This window comes from Mytilus californianus, unplaced genomic scaffold (genome assembly GCF_021869535.1).
Source record: "Mytilus californianus isolate M0D057914Y unplaced genomic scaffold, xbMytCali1.0.p SCAF_7, whole genome shotgun sequence".
NCBI lineage: Eukaryota > Metazoa > Mollusca > Bivalvia > Mytilida > Mytilidae > Mytilus > Mytilus californianus.
Genome location: NW_026262723.1, coordinates 45,263,305 through 45,283,890, shown reverse-complemented (window position 1 = coordinate 45,283,890; position 20,586 = coordinate 45,263,305). Strand labels below are relative to the sequence as shown.

Here is a 20,586-nt window from a genome sequence, read left to right as displayed (position 1 = left end):
AAATCAGAAAACAAATTTAGAACATTTATTAAACCAAAAAAGCCTCAGACACCCGCCATTCTGATAAAAAGTAGCGAAGATGAAAAGACAGATGTAAATAGTAAACAGTGCCTGAATGTTTTATCTTTTAACTGTAAAAATGTAAATACTTGCGGACTATTATTTAATGATGTAAATAAAATTGCGGATATATGTTTGCTACAGGAAACATGGCTATTTAGCTGTCAAATGGATATGCTTAATGAATTGAACCAAGAATATATTGGAATTGGTAAAGCCGTCGACTCAAAAGATCCAATCCCACCAACACATATGCCTAGAGGTCACGGAGGTGTCGCAATCATGTGGAAAAAACAACTTGATAGTTATATCACACAACTTCCAGATGGGAATGAGCGTATACAATGCATTGAATTCAGGGGAGCAGAACCACTTCTAATTATTTCAGTATATCTGCCTTGTAAGGGGTCATCAGACTGTATAGAAGAATTTCAGGAGTGTATAGATCTACTACACGAAATATACTCAAAATTTAAAGATACTCACATCATACTACTTGGAGGAGATTTAAATGAAAATGCAAACCAATTTTCTAATAGTAAAAGATCAAAACATCTTCAGGAATTTATGAAAGAACATAATCTTTTAACTAAAGACCTAGGTCCGACCTTTATACACCCAAATGGTTGTGACTCGACTTGCATTGACTTCTTCTTATATAGCGAAAATTTCAGCAGGAGTATTGTTAAAATCATCAAGCTTGAAAACATACCTGGAAACATCTCAGACCACTACCCTATCGTAGCAAGAATTAAATATGACTATTTTATACATAATAAACCTAACAAAAGGGTATGTCCGACTCCGAAAATCAACTGGGACAAAGTAGATATTGAGAAATATAATTCAACAATAGAAAGTGGCATATTAGAATTGAACAAAAACCTCCAATCTATACAAGATATTGAACTTGCTTATATAGACTTAAATCAACTATTATCTAAGGCGGCATCAACTTCAGGACCAACCAGACGAATAAGGAAGAAGAAACCAAAACTACAAGTAATGACACCAGAAATTCGTAAAGCTATAACTGACAAGAAAAATGCATACTTTGATTGGAAACAGAACAACCGACCTAATGATCCCAATAATCAGTGGTTACAGAAGAAAAAAGTAACAACTTGTAACCTAAGAAAAGAGTGCAGGTTAACACTAGCAAAACAACAGCTAGAAAGGAAAACTGAACTGATTAATGCTAAAAGTAACAACTCCAATTTATTTTTCAAACTTATCCGACGTCAAAGAGGAAGATCTAGTATGCATATTGATGAGCTAAATGTAAACGGACAAAAATACAACACTGAAGGGGGAATCTTGGAGGGCTTTAGAGAACACTTTGCAAATCTAGCTGAACAAAGTGATAATAGTCAACTCGACCAAACATATATTGAACAGGTAGACAACGAATATGCTACTATTATAGATATATGTAAACATGACTTCAAGCACATTCCAGTGAAGAAGCAAGAGGTCAAGGATGCCATTAAAAGCCTTAATCGAAACAAGACCCCAGATACCTATGGAGTCACTGCTGAAAATTTAATTCATGGTGGAGAAATACTTGCCTCATATATACAAACTCTACTAAACAGCTCCTTTAAATTCTGCTTTATACCTGATATTATCAAATTTGGAATATTAACACCAGTCTTCAAAAATAAAGGCAACAAGAATGACGCAAAAAATTATAGAGGCATCACAATAACTCCAACTCTATCAAAAATCATAGAAACTGTACTTAAATTTCGCATCAACCCCAAAATTATCTGTCTACAAAATCCACTCCAGCGAGGCTTTACCAAAAACGCATCTCCTTTATATTGCTCATTAATTATGGAGGAATTTCAACGAGAGAACAAAGATCTGAAAAGAGAAACAATATTTGTCATGCTAGATGCTAAGGCAGCCTTTGGCGTAGTAAAACACTCAAGCCTTATACGTAAATTATTTCATATGGGACTCACACCGCAAGAAGTACTCATGATTGATGATCTATATAAAAATGCAAAATCCAGTGTCAAATGGAACGGTGAACAATCCAATGCATTCAATATTGAACAAGGTGTTCGACAAGGCGGCACACTTAGTGCCGACCTTTACAAAGTTTATGTAAACGATCTATTAAACGAAATATGTAACACCGGTTTTGGGGGACATATTGGAACGATCAACTGTAGTGCGCCTACTTGCGCTGATGATCTTACCATAACAAGTAACTCTCAGTTCGAAGCGCAAATACTAGTCAACATAGCTAACGACTACAGCAAAAGAGAATCATATATTATACAACCTACTAAAAGCGTTGTACTACCTATACAAACCAACACCATCACCCACAATGATATGACACTCCTTATGGATGAGAGGGAAATGCCTACGGTTGATAAAACCACACATATTGGGATACAAAGATCAAACTGTAACACACAACTAGTAACGGCGGAGGAAAATATTTAGAAGGCAAGAAGAGCATTATACAGTTTAATGGCAAGTGGCTTGCATGGAGAAAATGGACTAGACCCATCTACATCTATATCCACTTTCAGAACCTATGTTATGCCCATCCTACTATATGGACTGGATGTTATAATGACCAACAGCAAATCTTTGAAAATATTACAATCTTTCTACAAGAAAATGATTAAACAAATCTTATCTTTACCAATATCAACTGCAGACCCAGCTATATATTTATTATCTGGATTACTACCCATAAATGCTGAAATAGATATTAAAATTATTACATTACTTGGAAATATTCTATGTTCTGACAAATCAACCGTTGAATGGAAAATCGCCAATCGTCAATTAAAAATTAAATCGTGCAAAAGCAACAGCTGGTTCATAGAGGCAAAGAAAATCTGTATTAAATACCAACTAACAGATCCTGTAGAATTTTTGGATACTGTAACAACTAAATAAACATGGAAAAAAAACATGGTCAACAAAATTAAAACATACTGGCATAGAAAGATCTTGGATGAGAAAGAAAATTTCAATAGCTTACAATACTTAGCTCCAATATACAGACTTGGTCATTGTCATCCGTTGGTCAGTATATCCACTTCTGACCCTAAACTAGTACAAAAATTGCCACCGCGAGTGAAAATCGCTACAGGAGGAAACATCCTACAATCCCAAAGAGCCAAATATAATTCTAATGTAGTGGACCCAACATGTCAACTATGCAAAAATGGAGAAGAATCATTATCTCATTTCCTGCTTACATGTGTAACTTTAGATGCTATAAGAAAACCCATATTAGAAAGAATAATGATAACGGCTAGTAGAATTTTCTCTCAGAACAATAGTGTCAATAACATAGAACTACTAAGACTGGTTTGTGATCCTTACAACTACTGCAATAATAACAACGATCAAATTTTGGATAATATTTCGAAAATTCTTGAACCGCAATGCAGGAAAATGATCCACCTACACCATACAACAAGATATAGACTACTAGGTTTGGGCAGTAAACAACCGAAAAAGAGAAGGAAAGTTTAAGACTGTTAGTTAAAGTGTTGTGTAAGTGACTCAGCTTAAGACGGTCCAAATTATCAATTCTTATTTAGATAATTTTAGATTTTAAAAATTAACCTATTGCGTATATTATAAACTGACAGTTTATGTATATAATACTCTGGTGGATGGAACTTTTATTTGTGTGATATTTATATATATTCGTGTTGGTGGTGGATATCACTCCAGCTAGACTTGGAGGTGTGCCTTGACTGGCAGAATTTATTATACAGATTACAGATTACTAGGGGGAATGGAACCAATAAATTGATCGGATCCATATGAAGTTCCCAGTAACGGAGAACCTCTAACTTTGAGGTAATATTATTAGTGTCGGTGGTCTCACAAATGAATCAGGGTGAATTGCAGGTACATTAATTAGCAGAGAATAGACAATTATTAACTTTTTATTCATTATCTCGCAGTAATTTACGGTTAATTAGCTGTATATATCCCAAAACAGGTGTTCGCAGCTAGTACTACTACTAGTCTATGACTTTTAGTAACAATTATATTTATATTCACACTCAGTGGCGGATCGAAGGGGGATGGGATCCGGGGTTTTGACTCCCCTTTTTGTGAACGATCAATGCATTTAATGGAAACATATATTTGGACCCCCTTTATCCTGGCTGGAATCGCCCCTGATATTACATGCAAATCAAGTCCCGGGTTACTGTTAGCATAATAGCATAACAGTAATCACAAAGAGTGTGGTAATTTTATAAAGGACGAGGATTTATAAATATACAATTCTTGAAGAGGGGGAGAGTGCACTTCACGATGATCGAAAAAAAGTGCCTTGCACGTTATTTTCTAGTCCTATAATATATGAACTCGGGGGCATTATTTTCTATTTCTATTTTCTTTTTACTGATTTTGCTATTTTTCTTTTTTTTTATTATCAATGTGCCACCCAAAAAATAAAAAATGAAAATATCTGCATGAAAACGTTAAATAGTGAATATATAATGCGAAGGCATATATTATAGGACTAGTTATTTTCATCATCTTGTCTGAAACAGTCTGAATAATGAGCTTCAAGGCGAAGCGCGAAAACAATAAGTCATGTGAAATACTAACGACAAACACGTTGTACGGACAAACCCTTAAATCCCTCAATGTTATGTCAAATGAATTATAGCGAGGAAAGGTAAATTTAATTTAATACCAAAACTAAATATTTGTTATATTTCTCAAGAAATCATAGAATCAATAAATGTATAAATTTTAATGATGCATGTCTGTGTGAGATCCATTTCATGAGACCATGGTTCTATAAAATCCTTGATGGGACCCTTTATATATACAGTTTTCTATTTTCCCCGGAAAAATTAAAAAAAAATATAACCTTTTGGGAAATAATCCGATTTTGTTGAATTATTTCTCTTCATAATTATGATAAATCCCTTAAGTTCTTCAATTTTAAATTAAAATAAATATTTCATTTTGATCTAACGACAACCTTTTTAAATTGTAGTGGCATGGTCAGTCAACTGATTAGTTGCATGGCTGATTACCAGTTTACTGGTGAGCCAGTAATTTTCCATATGACAGTGGCGTGTACCCTTGGGGTGTGTATAACTTATTTTGAATACCTTAATTTTCTGGGGAACATCCTGTCCACGTGTAATACTTAGTATATATTGCAACAGATGACATTAAACAAATTTTCTTTGTAGCATCGGTGTCCATTTCATGTTCAACCACTCAAAATTTTCACAAAAAAGATAATATTATAAAATCATTAAAAAAAAAGATTAAAAAAACTCTAGCTAATAAACTTCGCAATGAGTAAACGGGGATTTGTGTTTTAAAGGGCTTATTTCCAGTGGATATATTTCAATACTAGATAACTAGACCTGAGATAACTTTTTTGTAATATATATTTTATTATTTTCCTATCATTCTCAAATCTCGATCATCTTAAATAAAGATGTACAAAAAATAATTTTGTTATAACTCATAAATATATGGTTAATCATAATTGTTACAAATTATAAAATGGCAAGTCAATGACCGATGTGCCGCCGTCTGTTGCAAAACTACGATTTAATCTTTTAAATGAAAGACGTGCACTGCCTTCAGTCGGAACAGAGAAAAGTCCACCTAGTGTACATTAAAGAGTTGTATCCGTTTATTATGCTGAAAAAAAAGAGATCATCATAAACTATTTAGTAAAAAAAAAAAACTTTTAACTGAATTAAAAAAAAAATTATCAAACAAAACTCATTAGAACACTCATAGTAACATTTTGTTTAGACCTGAAATAACTTATAGTAAGACAGTAAGATTATTTATATGTCTCTGCTATAATGAACAAAATTTTGAACAGCTTCAAATATATGGCCTTATCATTGGTAATATATCATATTTGTATCAGTTATTGCTGAACGTGTAACCAAATTAAAATGAAGAAATAGACTCGAAACCGCATTTTTTAAAGATATTTTTTTCAATCCCAAAATAGATAATAGATATGCAGATTAAAGTCCAGATGAGAAGATTAACTTTCTTTTCTACCGAAGTAAATATATTAACAAGGATTTAGGATATCAATAAATTATTAAATTCATCAATAATTTATTAAATTTGAACATGTAAACCAAACAACGAAAAAAATAAACGGGAAATTGGCTATACCTTTTTGGTATTAGCCATGCAGCCATGTATGTACCAGCCATTTTAACTTATTGTTTTCTTAACCTTTAAAGAATACATTTTAAAATGAACTACTTTATTTATAGTAGTTCAAGAAAAAAAAATTATATATATATATATATATATATATATATATATATATATATGGTTTGAACGTTGTTTTCAATATAGACTTGTATATATATATATATTAGATAACTCTTTCCTTTATATTCAATGGAACAAGAAGCGAATTCGTTAGCGAACTAGAGTAACTATAGAAATAGCGTCGTTACAGGTCTTCTTCTGACCGGCAATAAATCCTTAGCTGTAATGATAGTGGAACGTCCATTCGGCTGTGCTCAGCCACGTCCGAATGGGGACGTTGAATCCTTGTAACAACTCTTCGAGTTGACAGTAAGTAGCCTGGTATTAGGCTAATTTTCTGTCCCTCCTTTTTCATTGGCAGTCGAAATTTTCCGACCGTATCACGGGCGGTCTCAATTACAAGACCTACATGCACCTATCATATATTATTCCGTACGTCAGACACACTCAACACTAATCAACCAAAAACTCAATATTTTACAGTAGGGAATGAATATCTCCCACGTTCACTTGTCCCTTGAAGGATCAATATTGAATTTCTTCCATCGCCCCCCCCCCCCTTTTATAAGATTACATTATGACGTATGTTTTCTTTTTAATTTTACGAAAGACCAACAAATCGACTTTTATCACCAAATTTGTCCTTTGCTGAGATTAACACTAAAAAAAGTATAACAAAACGTAACGATTGAAAACTCACAGTTCAGTTTTTAAGATATTTTTTTCTTTGGAAACTAACAGACTAATTTTCAAAAAGTTTTTTTCTTGAACCATTATTTATTAAAACGACTTAATTTTGTAAACAAAAGTTATTCTTAAATATTAATTATGATCAATGATTGTAAAGAAAAAAATCCATCATAGTAGTTTGTTAATTTACTGGCTCCATGGTGTTAAACATGTCACCTTTCTTTTACAAATAACTGATTAAAAATATGAAGCCTTTACTGTAAAATAAATCATTCTAATAAAAATAAATTCATCCAGATTTTTCGCTCATAACCTTTTAACAGTTATTGTAAACTAATTTGTTCGAACTATAATAGTCCTATGACTTGCTGTCCGTTTACCAATATTTATACTTTATAAAGTGTTTTCATATTCATTGATCATTAACTTCATCAGAGACATATAATACAATATTGTATTATATGTCTCTGACTTCATGTTTTGCGAATACTTATATAAGGGGGTAATTATTATAGCCAGTATAATAGCTAACAATTTATCTAAAGAAAACGAGATGCTATATTCAAATTCTGAGATATAAATCTATAGTGTTCTTTAAAAAAAAAATTCTCAACAACAAAATTCTACACTTTCATTTATCTGGGTCTTTTTGTCTCCGCTTCGAAGCCGCCATCCCGTACCAAACATATCTATTCGTTTGGCAATATACAATCATGTAAGCAATATACAACAGGCAGTAGATCTGAATTTGTTAATTGTTATTTTGGATTTTACCTGATTAGGACGTGTCTCGTTGAATTTTCTAATAAACTTACACACACATAATCTGTCTTTTAATCGTAATGTTATGAGATCTATAAGAACATAGAGCTACTGTATAGGCCTAGTTGCATGCAAGTCTTTACAAATTATATATTTTGGTATGCTATAGTTTGTTTTTATAGACTATTTGTCATTTGGTCGGTTTTTTTTTGTTTTTTTAGTTTTTGACATGGCGTTGACTCGAGTTTGATATATTATGCATCTTTTGTGCTGTACTTTAACAATTATTTACAAGCATGCTGCATGTTTACACATTCATCACTATACCGCACCTAAATATAGCTTTATTGTAAAAAAAAAAAAATAAGGAGATGTAGTATGATTGGTGATGAGACAACTATCAACCAGTATTTAAAATACCTGATATAAGCAATTGTGACTTACTTTCTTTACTCAGAGTGGAGGGGGCGGACAGGAGGGTACGTTTCTCCTTTCTCCCGCCCCTTCTCTCCTTTCTCCCGCCCCCTCTCTCCTTTCTCTCGCCCCTCTTCTCCTTTCTCCCACCCCTTTCTCTTGTCTACCGCCCTAAAACATGAAAAACTAATGTATAGGAAGCTCATTTTCATAAAAATCGATCAAATATCTTGGTTTTATGATGGCTCGTCCCTGTCTTATCCTTTCATTAGATAGAAGTGTTGTTTTTTCGCTGCAAGAACCTCAATAACTTTTTCACTGACTGTTAAGCTGTCTGTTTGCATTGAATATGTAAGTCTGATGCACGCCGTTTCCAGATGATTTATTTTGTAAGTATAAATCTAATTATAGCAACGCAGGATAATGTTGAAAATATGGTGAATTTTTGTGCCACTCTTAATGCAATTTCGTTAAGAAACCAATTTGTTTTAAAATGGTTGCCGAAAAACGCTGCTTGCAAAATAGAAAAATAAAATTCATTTGGAAAAGAATATGGGATTTGATTTAGCAAAAATGCATAGTTCAAGCAGCCGTGGAAAATAAGGCAGAAAATGGTTTGTCGGAATGGAATTGACAAAGAAGAATAATTAAATTGTCGTTGAACTTGTCTTTTTTGCCGCACAACTTTCCCTATGTTCCAAGTGTAACTGGCCAGTTTCGGAATACTATTAAGACTGTACAGGAAATATGGTTCCGGAAAATGTAAAATATAAATTGCCAACACTGTAATCGTATAAGCGCAGTTTACACGGGACAGCAACATATCTGAATGATGAAAAAGTTAACGAAGGCTCGACATTTTGGGAGTTCAAATAAGAATGTTTAACTTTCGACGCACACAACCCACACGTTTACATCATAGAGTATACTAGTATACTGTATTAAAAATATATATGTATTATTTTATCTATCATTTTTACAACTGACGGAATGATTTTTATTAGTAACCTTTTTTTAATGGCTGCATTAAAAATGTGTCTTTTAGACACAACTATTTCAAATTGTATTGTATCGTTCTGAACATGCTTGAGATATTTGCCATCGGACATTTTGCAACCTCAAATCAATCAATTTAAATTGAACTTGAAAATCACTGTTTACTTAATCAAATTTTTGAAGCACTTTATTCATGCATGGAAGTAGCGGTGGCATTACCTTTGTCTAGTTTGGTAGGGTTAAGTTAAAGATATGTTTTTTTTCTAAGCTGAATGTGCACCCAGTTAGTTCGAAATAAAATTAAATCATTAGAATTATTAGGAAATTTACGAAACCAGACGGGGGAAATGAAAACAAAATAACAAACACCATTCAGATCATCCTGTTACATATTTTTTCAATACCTCTGAGTAAAAATTACGTTACTCTGTATTCAGTCACGTCATCCTTTTTCTGCAAAATTATATATATATATGCATATCGGTCAACTTTAAAGCAACTTATCTAAAAAACAAGGATGGTGACATGTGTCTCTATGCCGTATACACGGACTCCCTATAAAATCCTGCAAAACTTAGTGTTTTGTCTTTCTTAGTTTATAAGAGATCGTAATGAATTAGTGACGATGCTCGGAGTATTTATGAGGTCGTTTTCATTGCTATGACATTTTATGGAATTTTATGCGACTGTCATACAAGTCAGAGGTTTGGCTAGCTATAAAACCAGGTTTAATCCACCATTTTCTACATAAGAAAATGCCTGTACCAAGTCAGGAATATGACAGTTGTTATCCATTCGTTTGATTTTGCCATTTGATTACGGACTTTCCGTTTTTTCCTTGAGTTTGGTATTTTTGTTATTTTATTTTTTGTTAGCACTTTCTTGAAGCTTTATAACTTATTTGATAAAATAATTGTTTTCCAGCTACATTTTAATAATTTTGATATGCATGTTTGTCTCCCCTTTTTACTCCATTTCTCCTTTCTCCTGCCCCTTCTCTCCTTTCTCCCACCCCCTCTCTCCTTTCTCCCTCTCTCCTTTCTCCCGCTCCCTCTCTCCTTTCTCCCTACCCCTCTCTCCCAGTCGGCTCCCTTTACCCTGTCCGCCCCCTCAGAGTGATCGTAAATTAATCAGATAAGCCGGAGGAGGGGTGGGGACTTCATATTAAAAGAAAAGAAATTAGCATTAGTTTTTTGTGATAAATATATAATAAACTCACAGTAACAGAAATAGCTCTTGAAAGCTCTGTCAGATCCCGGCACTTTTAACTGTTTTTTGACGCGTGCTAGAAAATGCAGCACCTGGTTACAGGGGCTCATTTGACAAATTATCATCTTTCGTAATTTAAGTTATAAAATCTAAATTTTAAGTGATCCAAAATGTTCATGACTAACGAGTATTTTCACTTGTACGATTTTTTCAGTGAAATGAGTCTAAGAGTATATACATGTATATCGGGATACTGACTGCATAGTAAAATATTTATGTACCTATTAGTTGCGGCTCATTTTGGTCTTTTAAGTAAGTTTCCTTCCCCGCATTACTTGATCGCTTTTGTAAAAAAAAACCAGCACAACAACAACAGCACTCGACGTCAGCAGAGACATATATGTGTATATATGTCTCTGACGTCAGTATTGTACCAAAAAATGAAAAATATATTCAGAAAGAAGGCTCATAAAATTCAAATATTGGTAAGCACACACACTAACTTGTCACTACAGACATGATCTTTTTGTTAATGCGCCAAACTCGTTTCTTCCACAGGACGATGTCGATGGTGGGGAAACATAGTCCAAATAATTATGACGTCTTGCAAGGCTATTTAGGCGTCCCAGAAAAAAATTAAAATAGGCATGCTAGGGAAAACCCAACAAATCATTAGTTCCCCAAATGAGTATCCTCATTGGACCCCACTGGAAATAAGTTTTACTAACTTTTGTGGGTCATCCTAAGATATTAGGCTACAGTGTAAAATCTAGTCAAGTTAAATTTCACTCATTTTTAATCTAGTCTAATCATATTACCAAAATATCATGAAAATTTTCATAATTTTATTTTTTATTTTCTTAATTTAAAATTTTTAGTAAACATGTATATCATTTTAGTGTCTATAAACTATGAATGTCTAGTGCTGTATCTATGTCTTTGTAATATTTTGTATCTGTCAAATTCATGTCTTTTATCTTGAATAAATATATATATATATATATATCCTAGTTTAAAGGTTTTTTTAATATATACATGATCTGGGAACAGTATATCCAGAGACATATAATACAAGAGATTGTAACTCGGCGAAATCCCGTAAAAACACGGCCACTAGTTAAACCTCGCGAGATCTCCTTAGGTAATAAAGTCATGAATACAAGTATTAAAAGTACTTGAAGTAAGGACGAATGTTTAAGCATAACATAAACTGTTTCAGTGTTAAATTTATCATAATTAATTAAATAATTTGAGTTCATATATAATTATTTATTTTAATGTAAATTCTGAATTTAATTGTATTATATGTCTCTGGTATATCTAACCTGACATGATATAGCTATTTCATATTGGAATGGCACATGTTCATGAAAAATCAACAAATGATCTGAAAGTCGGAAAGATGAATATAGTCCTCTGACTTCAAAAACTTGGAAACAGTTGTGATGTTGCTTCGCTGAGCTATAGATAACTGTACGACCATCAACAATGAGCAAAATTCACACCATATAGACATAGGTGCTTGAGGACAGGAATCGAGGTTCACGTTGATAGTAAACATGCATATTAAGAGAAAAATATGGTATACTAGTATATATATGGTACAAATAAGTGATATATATTGAAAAATCTAAGATTTATGATAATAAGGGGGAAGGGGAGGGGGGGCTCAAAACAGGATCCTGTCCTCGAGCACCTATGCATATAGAAAGCTGTAAATATAATAAAAGGCCTCGAAATGACAAATGTAAAACAAATCAACAATTAAGAAGCCTAACATTTATAATAAAATTTAAAATAAAATTGAAAATAGCAATGGGAATGTGTCAGAGAGACAACAACCCGCAAATAACAGTCGAAGGTCACCAATGTGACTTCAATGCAGCGAGAAAATCCCACAACCTGAGGCGTGCTTCAGCTGGCTCCTAAACTAAAATGTATACTAGTTCAGTGATAATGGACGTCATACTAAACTCCGAAATATATAAAAGAAACTAAAATTAAAAATCATTCAAAACTGACAAATGCTAAAGGCTCCTGACTTGGGACAGGTGCAAAAATATGGTGGGGTTAAAAGCCTATATACTGTAAATTTCAGAAATTATTGCATGCATTTATTAATATTGACATAATCATGATAATTTCCCTTTCAATTTTTAAAAATTCTAATTTAAGTTTTTGTTGTATATTGGGACTTTGGATAGTCTCAAGAATGCTTTCACCAATTTTTATGAAAATTTGGTGAATTGATTTTATATATTAACATAAACTCCCTGTTCATTTTTAAGACCCATTGTGGGTCAACCCTTGACCATCTGTCCGTCTGTCCCAAAGTCTGTCCCAAAGTCATTGGTTTTTGTTCTCTAATTTAGTTTGCCTCAACCAAATGTTATGAAACTTTTACAAAAGCTTATTACCACAATACTCAGATCAAGTGTGAATTTTGGTGGTGTCAGTGTTACCGTTCTAGAGTTATGCCCCTTTACAAATGGAAACATTGCTGAATTTTTGGTTTCCCGCTCTCTAACTTTAACTTTAGTTTGCCTCAACCAAAGTTATGAAATTTGCACACAATATTTATTACCACAAAAAAAAGTTTGAATTTTGGTGGTGTCACTTTTACTGTTCTAGAGTTATGTTCTTTACAAATGGAAAAAATGATAAATTTTTTGTTTCCGTCCTCTAAATTAAGTTTGCCTCAACCAAATTTTATTAAACTTTAACGCAATACTTTTTACCACAAAATCAGATCAAGTTCAAATTTTAGTAGTATAAATTTTACCGTTCTTCAGTTATCTTCCTTTATAACTTTATATGATATGCAAGCCGGAGTATCATCCCCTATTTATTTTTATATAAGATGCAGAGTTATGGAATATTAGTTGTCCGAAAATTGTTTTTTTCACACTTTTGAAGGTTTTAGAATTGTATTTGTTCAAAAATCACGGCCTTAAACTTATATACACTTGCGATATCCCTAATGGAGCCAAATTGTTTTCATGTTTTGTTTCAATGAATACCACTCTTTGTGCATGTCCTTTTTTAGCTCACCTGGCTCGAAGGCCAAGTGAGCTTTTCTCATCACTTGTCGTCCGTCGTCGTCGGTCCCCTTTGTTAACTTTTTACATTTTGAACTTCTTCTAGAGAACCACTGAATGGAATGGAATCAAACATGGCATGAATGTTCCTTATGAGGTGCTGACCAAGAGTTGTTACTTTGTTGCCGATCTATCATCCAAGATGGCCGGCAGCGGGGGACTTAGTTTAGGATAGGACCCTATAGGAAATACATACAAATGTCTTCTTTTAGAGAACCACTGAATGGGATGAAACCAAACATAGCATGAATGTTCCTTATGAGGTGTTGACCAAGTGTTGTTACTCTGTAGCTAATCCATCATCCAAGATGGCCGCCAGCGAAGTAGGACAATATTTAACCAAATATGGCCTCAATCATTATTAAAGTATCTGTTATATGATTTCAAAAACCCAAATAGAGTCAGGTGAGCGACACAGGCTCTTTAGAGCCTGTACTTTTGTTTTTTTTTAGTTACACAGTGCTCACAGTTTTTCTATAATGTAGTTGATCATTAAAATTCATTTATAGCATAAACCCAAGCTTATCAAGCACTCATGGTACAGCTTTTTATTAAACACGCATTGATATATTCATTAAACAGCAAAATAATTATTGATGCAAGATGTCATTAAATAATAATTAAGTCTCCCAAACGAAGTTTGGGAAGACTTATTGTTTTTGCTCAGTTCTTATTATTATTATTATTCTTCTTCTTCTTCTTCTTCTTCTTCTTCTTCCGCCGCTTTTAAATTTGAACTTGTCCGCACCCGTTCTCCAAAACCGCTTGTCGGATTAACTTAGGGTTTCACAATATGTTAGACTAACATGTCTAGTGGTGCAATCAGGGTTTTGTTTTTGCAATGGGGTTTATAAAGGGGTACTTTGAGGGGCAAAAAGAAAAGAGGGTTTTACTATAGAACCCTATGGGATTTTATTTTTTTAAATTTTCAAATGATTATAAATTGAAAACCGTTCGTGATAGACACAAACTTTTTAATTGAAAATGTTCTAAATGATAAAGCCCATTAAATGAAATACAGGGTTAGTCCCCAGGGGTCACCCCCACCCCCTGCCATTTAAGAAAGTTCTAATACCTTGTAAGTGGTCAAGATCCCCACCCCTAAACCATATATATTCTGGTTTGTCATGCTAAGATGGTTTGAATGATATACAGGGTTAGTCCCCAGGGGTCATCCCCACCCCCTGTCATTTGAGAAAGTTCTAATATCTTGTAAATGGTCGAGATCCCCACCCCTAAACCATATATATTCTGGTTTGTCATGATAAAGCACATCAAATGTAATACAGGGTTAGTCCCCAGGGGTCACCCCCACCCGCTGCCATTTAAGAAAGTTCTAATATCTTCTAAGTTGTCAAGATCCCCACCCCTAAACCATATATATTCTCGTTTGTCATGCTAAGATGGTTTGAATGATATACAGGGTTAGTCCCCAGGGGTCATCCCGATCCCCTGCCATTTGAGAAAGTTCTAATATCTTGTAAATGGTCGAGATCCCCACCCCTAAACCATATATATTCTGGTTTGTCATGATAAAGCACATCAAATGAAATACAGGGTTAGTCCCCAGGGGTTACCCCCACCCCCTGCCATTTAAGAAAGTTCTAATATCTTTGAAAGTGGTCAAGATCCCCACCCCTAAACCATATATATTCTGGTTTGTTATGCTAAGATGGTTTGAATGATATACAGGGTTAGTCCCCAGGGGTCATCCTGACCCCCTGCCATTTTAGAAAGTTCTAATATCTTGTAAATGGTCGAGATCCCCACCCCTAAACCATATATAATCTGGTTTGTCATGATAAAGCACATCAAATGTTATACAGGGTAAGTCCCCAGGGGTCACCCCCACCCCCTGCCATTTAAGAAAGTTCTAATATCTTGTAAATGGTCGAGATCCCCACCCCTAAACCATATATAATCTGGTTTGTCATGATAAAGCACATCAAATGTTATACAGGGTTAGTCCCCAGCGGTCACCCCCACCCCTTGCCATTTGAGAAAGTTCTAATATCTTGTAAATGGTCGAGATCCCCACCCCTAAACCATATATATTCTGGTTTGTCATGATAAAGCACATCAAATGAAATACAGGGTTAGTCTCCAGGGGTCACCCCCACCCCTTGCCATTTAAGAAAGTTCTAATATCTTGTAAATGGTCAAGATCCCCACCCCTAAACCATATATATTCTGGTTTGTCATGATAAAGCACATCAAATGTTATACAGGGTAAGTCCCCAGGGGTCACCCCCACCCCCTGCCATTTAAGAAAGTTCTAATACCTTGTAAGTGGTCAAGATCCCCACCCCTATACCATATATATTCTGGTTTGTCATGCTAAGATGGTTTGAATGATATACAGGGTTAGTCCCCAGGGGTCATCCCCACCCCCTGTCATTTGAGAAAGTTCTAATATCTTGTAAATGGTCGAGATCCCCACCCCTAAACCATATATATTCTGGTTTGTCATGATAAAGCACATCAAATGTAATACAGGGTTAGTCCCCAGGGGTCACCCCCACCCGCTGCCATTTAAGAAAGTTCTAATATCTTCTAAGTTGTCAAGATCCCCACCCCTAAACCATATATATTCTCCTTTGTCATGCTAAGATGGTTTGAATGATATACAGGGTTAGTCCCCAGGGGTCATCCCGATCCCCTGCCATTTGAGAAAGTTCTAATATCTTGTAAATGGTCGAGATCCCCACCCCTAAACCATATATATTCTGGTTTGTCATGATAAAGCACATCAAATGAAATACAGGGTTAGTCCCCAGGGGTTACCCCCACCCCCTGCCATTTAAGAAAGTTCTAATATCTTGAAAGTGGTCAAGATCCCCACCCCTAAACCATATATATTCTGGTTTGTTATGCTAAGATGGTTTGAATGATATACAGGGTTAGTCCCCAGGGGTCATCCCGATCCCCTGCCATTTGAGAAAGTTCTAATATCTTGTAAATGGTCGAGATCCCCACCCCTAAACCATATATATTCTGGTTTGTCATGATAAAGCACATCAAATGAAATACAGGGTTAGTCCCCAGGGGTTACCCCCACCCCCTGCCATTTAAGAAAGTTCTAATATCTTGAAAGTGGTCAAGATCCCCACCCCTAAACCATATATATTCTGGTTTGTTATGCTAAGATGGTTTGAATGATATACAGGGTAAGTCCCCAGGGGTCATCCCGACCCCCTGCCATTTGAGAAAGTTCTAATATCTTGTAAATGGTCGAGATCCCCACCCCTAAACCATATATATTCTGGTTTGTCATGATAAAGCACATCAAATGTTATACAGGGTTAGTCCCAAGCGGTCACCCCCACCCCTTGCCATTTGAGAAAGTTCTAATATCTTGTAAATGGTCGAGATCCCCACCCCTAAACCATATATATTCTGGTTTGTCATGATAAAGCACATCAAATGAAATACAGGGTTTGTCTCCAGGGGTCACCCCCACCCCTTGCCATTTAAGAAAGTTCTAATATCTTGTAAATGGTCAAGATCCCCACCCCTAAACCATATATATTCTGGTTTGTCATGATAAAGCACATCAAATGTTATACAGGGTAAGTCCCCAGGGGTCACCCCCACCCCCTGCCATTTAAGAAAGTTCTAATATCTTCTAAGTGGTCAAGATCCCCACCCCTAAACCATATATATTCTGGTTTGTCATGCTGAGATGGTTTGAATGATATACAGGGTAAGTCCCCAGGGGTCATCCCGACCCCCTGCCATTTGAGAAAGTTCTAATATCTTGTAAATGGTCGAGATCCCCACCCCTAAACCATATATATTCCTATTTGTCATGTCTTGAACATTTGAATGACGTATACGGTCAGTCCCCAGGGGTTCCCCCCACCCCCAATGTTCTAATATCTTGTAAATGGTTGAGATCGCCACCCCTAAACCATATATATTCCTGTTTGTCATGTAATGAACATTTGAATGACGTATAGGGCCAGTCCCCAGGGGTTCCTCCCCACCCCCAATATTCTAGTATCTTGTAAATGGTTGAGATCCCCACCCCTAAACCATAAATATTCTGGTTTGTCATGCCAAGATGATTTGAATGATATACAAGGTTAGTCCCCAGGCATCACTAATGCATATAACTTTACTGGACCAAACCAATTTTCAATGGACGTTGCCCAATGTCAGGCGACCCTGGGAATTACGAATTATGGGAGCTTCGTTTGGGAGACTTCGTAACAGCATCCTGTTACAATCATTTCTTGTTTTTACTCTTTTTATGTGTAGGACAAGAACTATAGAAGATACAGAGAAATTATAAACAGCAGAAATGATAGGCAATTTAAAATTTGCAGAAGTCAACAAAACCTAAATGGTAAGTAAACTCATCATAGATACCAGGATTAAATTTTGTATTTACGCCAGACGCGCGTTTCGTCTTCAAAACATTCATCAGTGATGCTCGATAAGACTCAGAAGGCCACTTATAAAAGTTATTGCCCTTGAAAGATGATTATCATGATTATTATAAAAATAAAAAGATGTGGTATATTAAATATGAAAACTATTGATCATAGCTCTAACAAAGCAATTATAGGCCAGTGACGGCCTTCAATAATGAGAAAATCCATGCCCTATTGTCAAAGTAGTCAGCTATAAAAGGCCCTCAGATGAAAAATTGAAATAATCCCAACTGTAGAACTAATTGCCTAGTTTATAACAAAACAAATTAAAAAAAAAAAATATGACAGATATGAAACAACAACCACTAAATTTTAGTGTCAGAATAAACTACAGGCGCCGAACTTGGGACAGATACAATCAGAATATGGCAAGGTTACATGTATATAAAAATAAGAAGATGTGTCATGATTGCCAATAAGACAACTCTTCACCAAACAACAAATGACATACCGGTAGATTTCCTGCAAAAAAATAATCAGTCTGGACTAAGCAGGAAATTTATACCTTTCCCTTTATCGAAAAGACACAAAGATCTGTTAGTACTCACAGTTACTGACAGCTAGTTAAAAATCAATAAAAACTAATACATGTAATAAAAAAATCAGGTTTGTGAGCACTCAACCCTACCTTAACTTTGGACAGTGGTTTAACAGTTCAACATATAAAGAACAAACTGTAAAATAACCGTTGCAATTGCCTCAACTCGAAAGATTGATAAAATGCACAAAATCAACTAATATAAAAACCCATAGAAAAAAAGCACGGAATAAAGAGAACTTACAAGTAAGAAAGGAAATATTCTTAAAATGTTCATAAACATGACAAAATAAGCTTTTTTATTGCTGTTTCTCTCTCCATTTATAACATTTTATTTGTTTATTTTGTGTATTTATAGGTGATCAGACATCTTAGTTTTCATGATCAATAGGTCAATACTGAAGAGGAAACTGAAAGTTGATATCTATCTACATGGTGCGCTAATTGGATTAATGTGAAATGGAATGTGTGCTTTCCTGCAAAAAAGAAATAGGAAATTTCATCATAATCACATGATAATGGCTATAAACAAAATGGAGTTCTATCATAGATGCAGAAAAACACAATTGTATAAATGCAACAACATATTATATATATTTGTCAAAAGAAGGGAGAAATGAAGAAAAAAATAGTATTTTGTTGTTGAAAGGAACACCAGCTTTATCCACTCATATACATCGCTCCCTCATATCAAATATACTGAAGAAGATCTTCGAAGAACAAATTGCAAAAATGTTTTCCCTAAGAATTGAAGGAAATTGTTAAGTGAATGGAATAATTTATGCATTAAACATTTACGTAATGGATTGCATAACTGTACACAGCAGCTGAAACAGAGGAAAATTAAAATTTACAAGAAAAGTGTTTATTTTATTATTTAATTTGCAAATATGAACGCATTCTTAAGAACACCACAAATGGTATGACATTCAAATTGGTTGCTTATTAATGTGTACAATTGAAACAATAACAAAGAAAACAGAATACTGTGCTACAAAAAATATTTTATAAATCAAAGTTAAAGTCATATAAAGTATGTACAATACCTTGACCTAAACAGTCAGACTCACTGTATTGTTTTTGTATGTCATGGTAATTTTGAGTCAAAAATTTATTAAAGTTTTAAATATCATTTGTATCATTTATTAAGTCTTGTAAACATTATGTTCATACTGTTTGTATAGTGAAGAAATTTACAATGAGTAAAAATAGGGGAAAACATTTCCTACAGGGAAAGTTGATGTACAGAAATTTCCTTAGAGGAAATTTGAAGAACAATGTTTTCCTTAGAGGAAATTTGTGGTATTGAATTTTCCCTCAAGGAAAAGTGTTTGTTAAAAATTTCCTCAAAGGAAATTGCAGTTGACAAAATTTCCTCAAAGGAAAATTTTAAGCTGCAAATTTCCTCAGAGGAAAATTTGAAGCCGCAAATTTCCTCAGAGGAAATAGAATTTCCTCAAAGGAAAATTTGAAGCCGCAAATTTCCTCAGAGGAAATAGAATATCCTCAAAGGAAATATTAATGCAGCAAATTCCCTAAGGGAAATCTTTTTCCCTTGAGGAAAACTACTTTTCCTCTGAGGAAATTGTTGAAAAAAGGGGCATAACTTTTTCAACAGTGGTGCTAGAGCCAAAATTTTTTAGGACAAATATCAGGGAAACAATACCAACCAAGTTATTAACTTCATTTTGACTTAACTCCAAAAATTAAGGTGACAACTTTTGCACTCAGCGGAAGTGCAAACTTGTCCCGGAGACTGTTCCAACTACAGAAATAACCGAAAGACATCTAGAGGGAGACGTGTAATACAACAAAAGACATGTGTCCTAACAATATGTATTATAAGTGCTGTCAGATTTATATATTTTTTCGTGGCCTCGGTGGCCGAGTGGTCTAAGTAGTCGAACTACTGTATCACTAGCCTGTCAACACCGAGGTTGTGAGTTCGAATCACGCACGGGGCTTGTGTACTCAACTCTAATCTTTATTGACTAGGATTGTCAGTTTTCCAATCGAAGGTCGGTGATTCTCTCCAGGCACTCCGGCTTCCTCCGTCAATAAAAACTGACCGCCACGAAATAGCATAATAGTGTTGAAAGTGGCGTTAAAC

The 20,586-nt window shown here is 34.6% G+C and overlaps 1 long non-coding RNA gene across 1 annotated transcript; it reads left to right on the top strand.

The window, feature by feature from the left end:
* Positions 1–10,856: 10,856 nt before the first annotated feature.
* Positions 10,857–19,278, top strand: LOC127709163 (uncharacterized). The gene is made up of 3 exons (XR_007985528.1): positions 10,857–10,889; positions 17,763–17,850; positions 18,835–19,278. It is a non-coding gene; the product is annotated as an uncharacterized LOC127709163 (long non-coding RNA).
* The last annotated feature ends 1,308 nt before the right edge of the window (positions 19,279–20,586 follow it).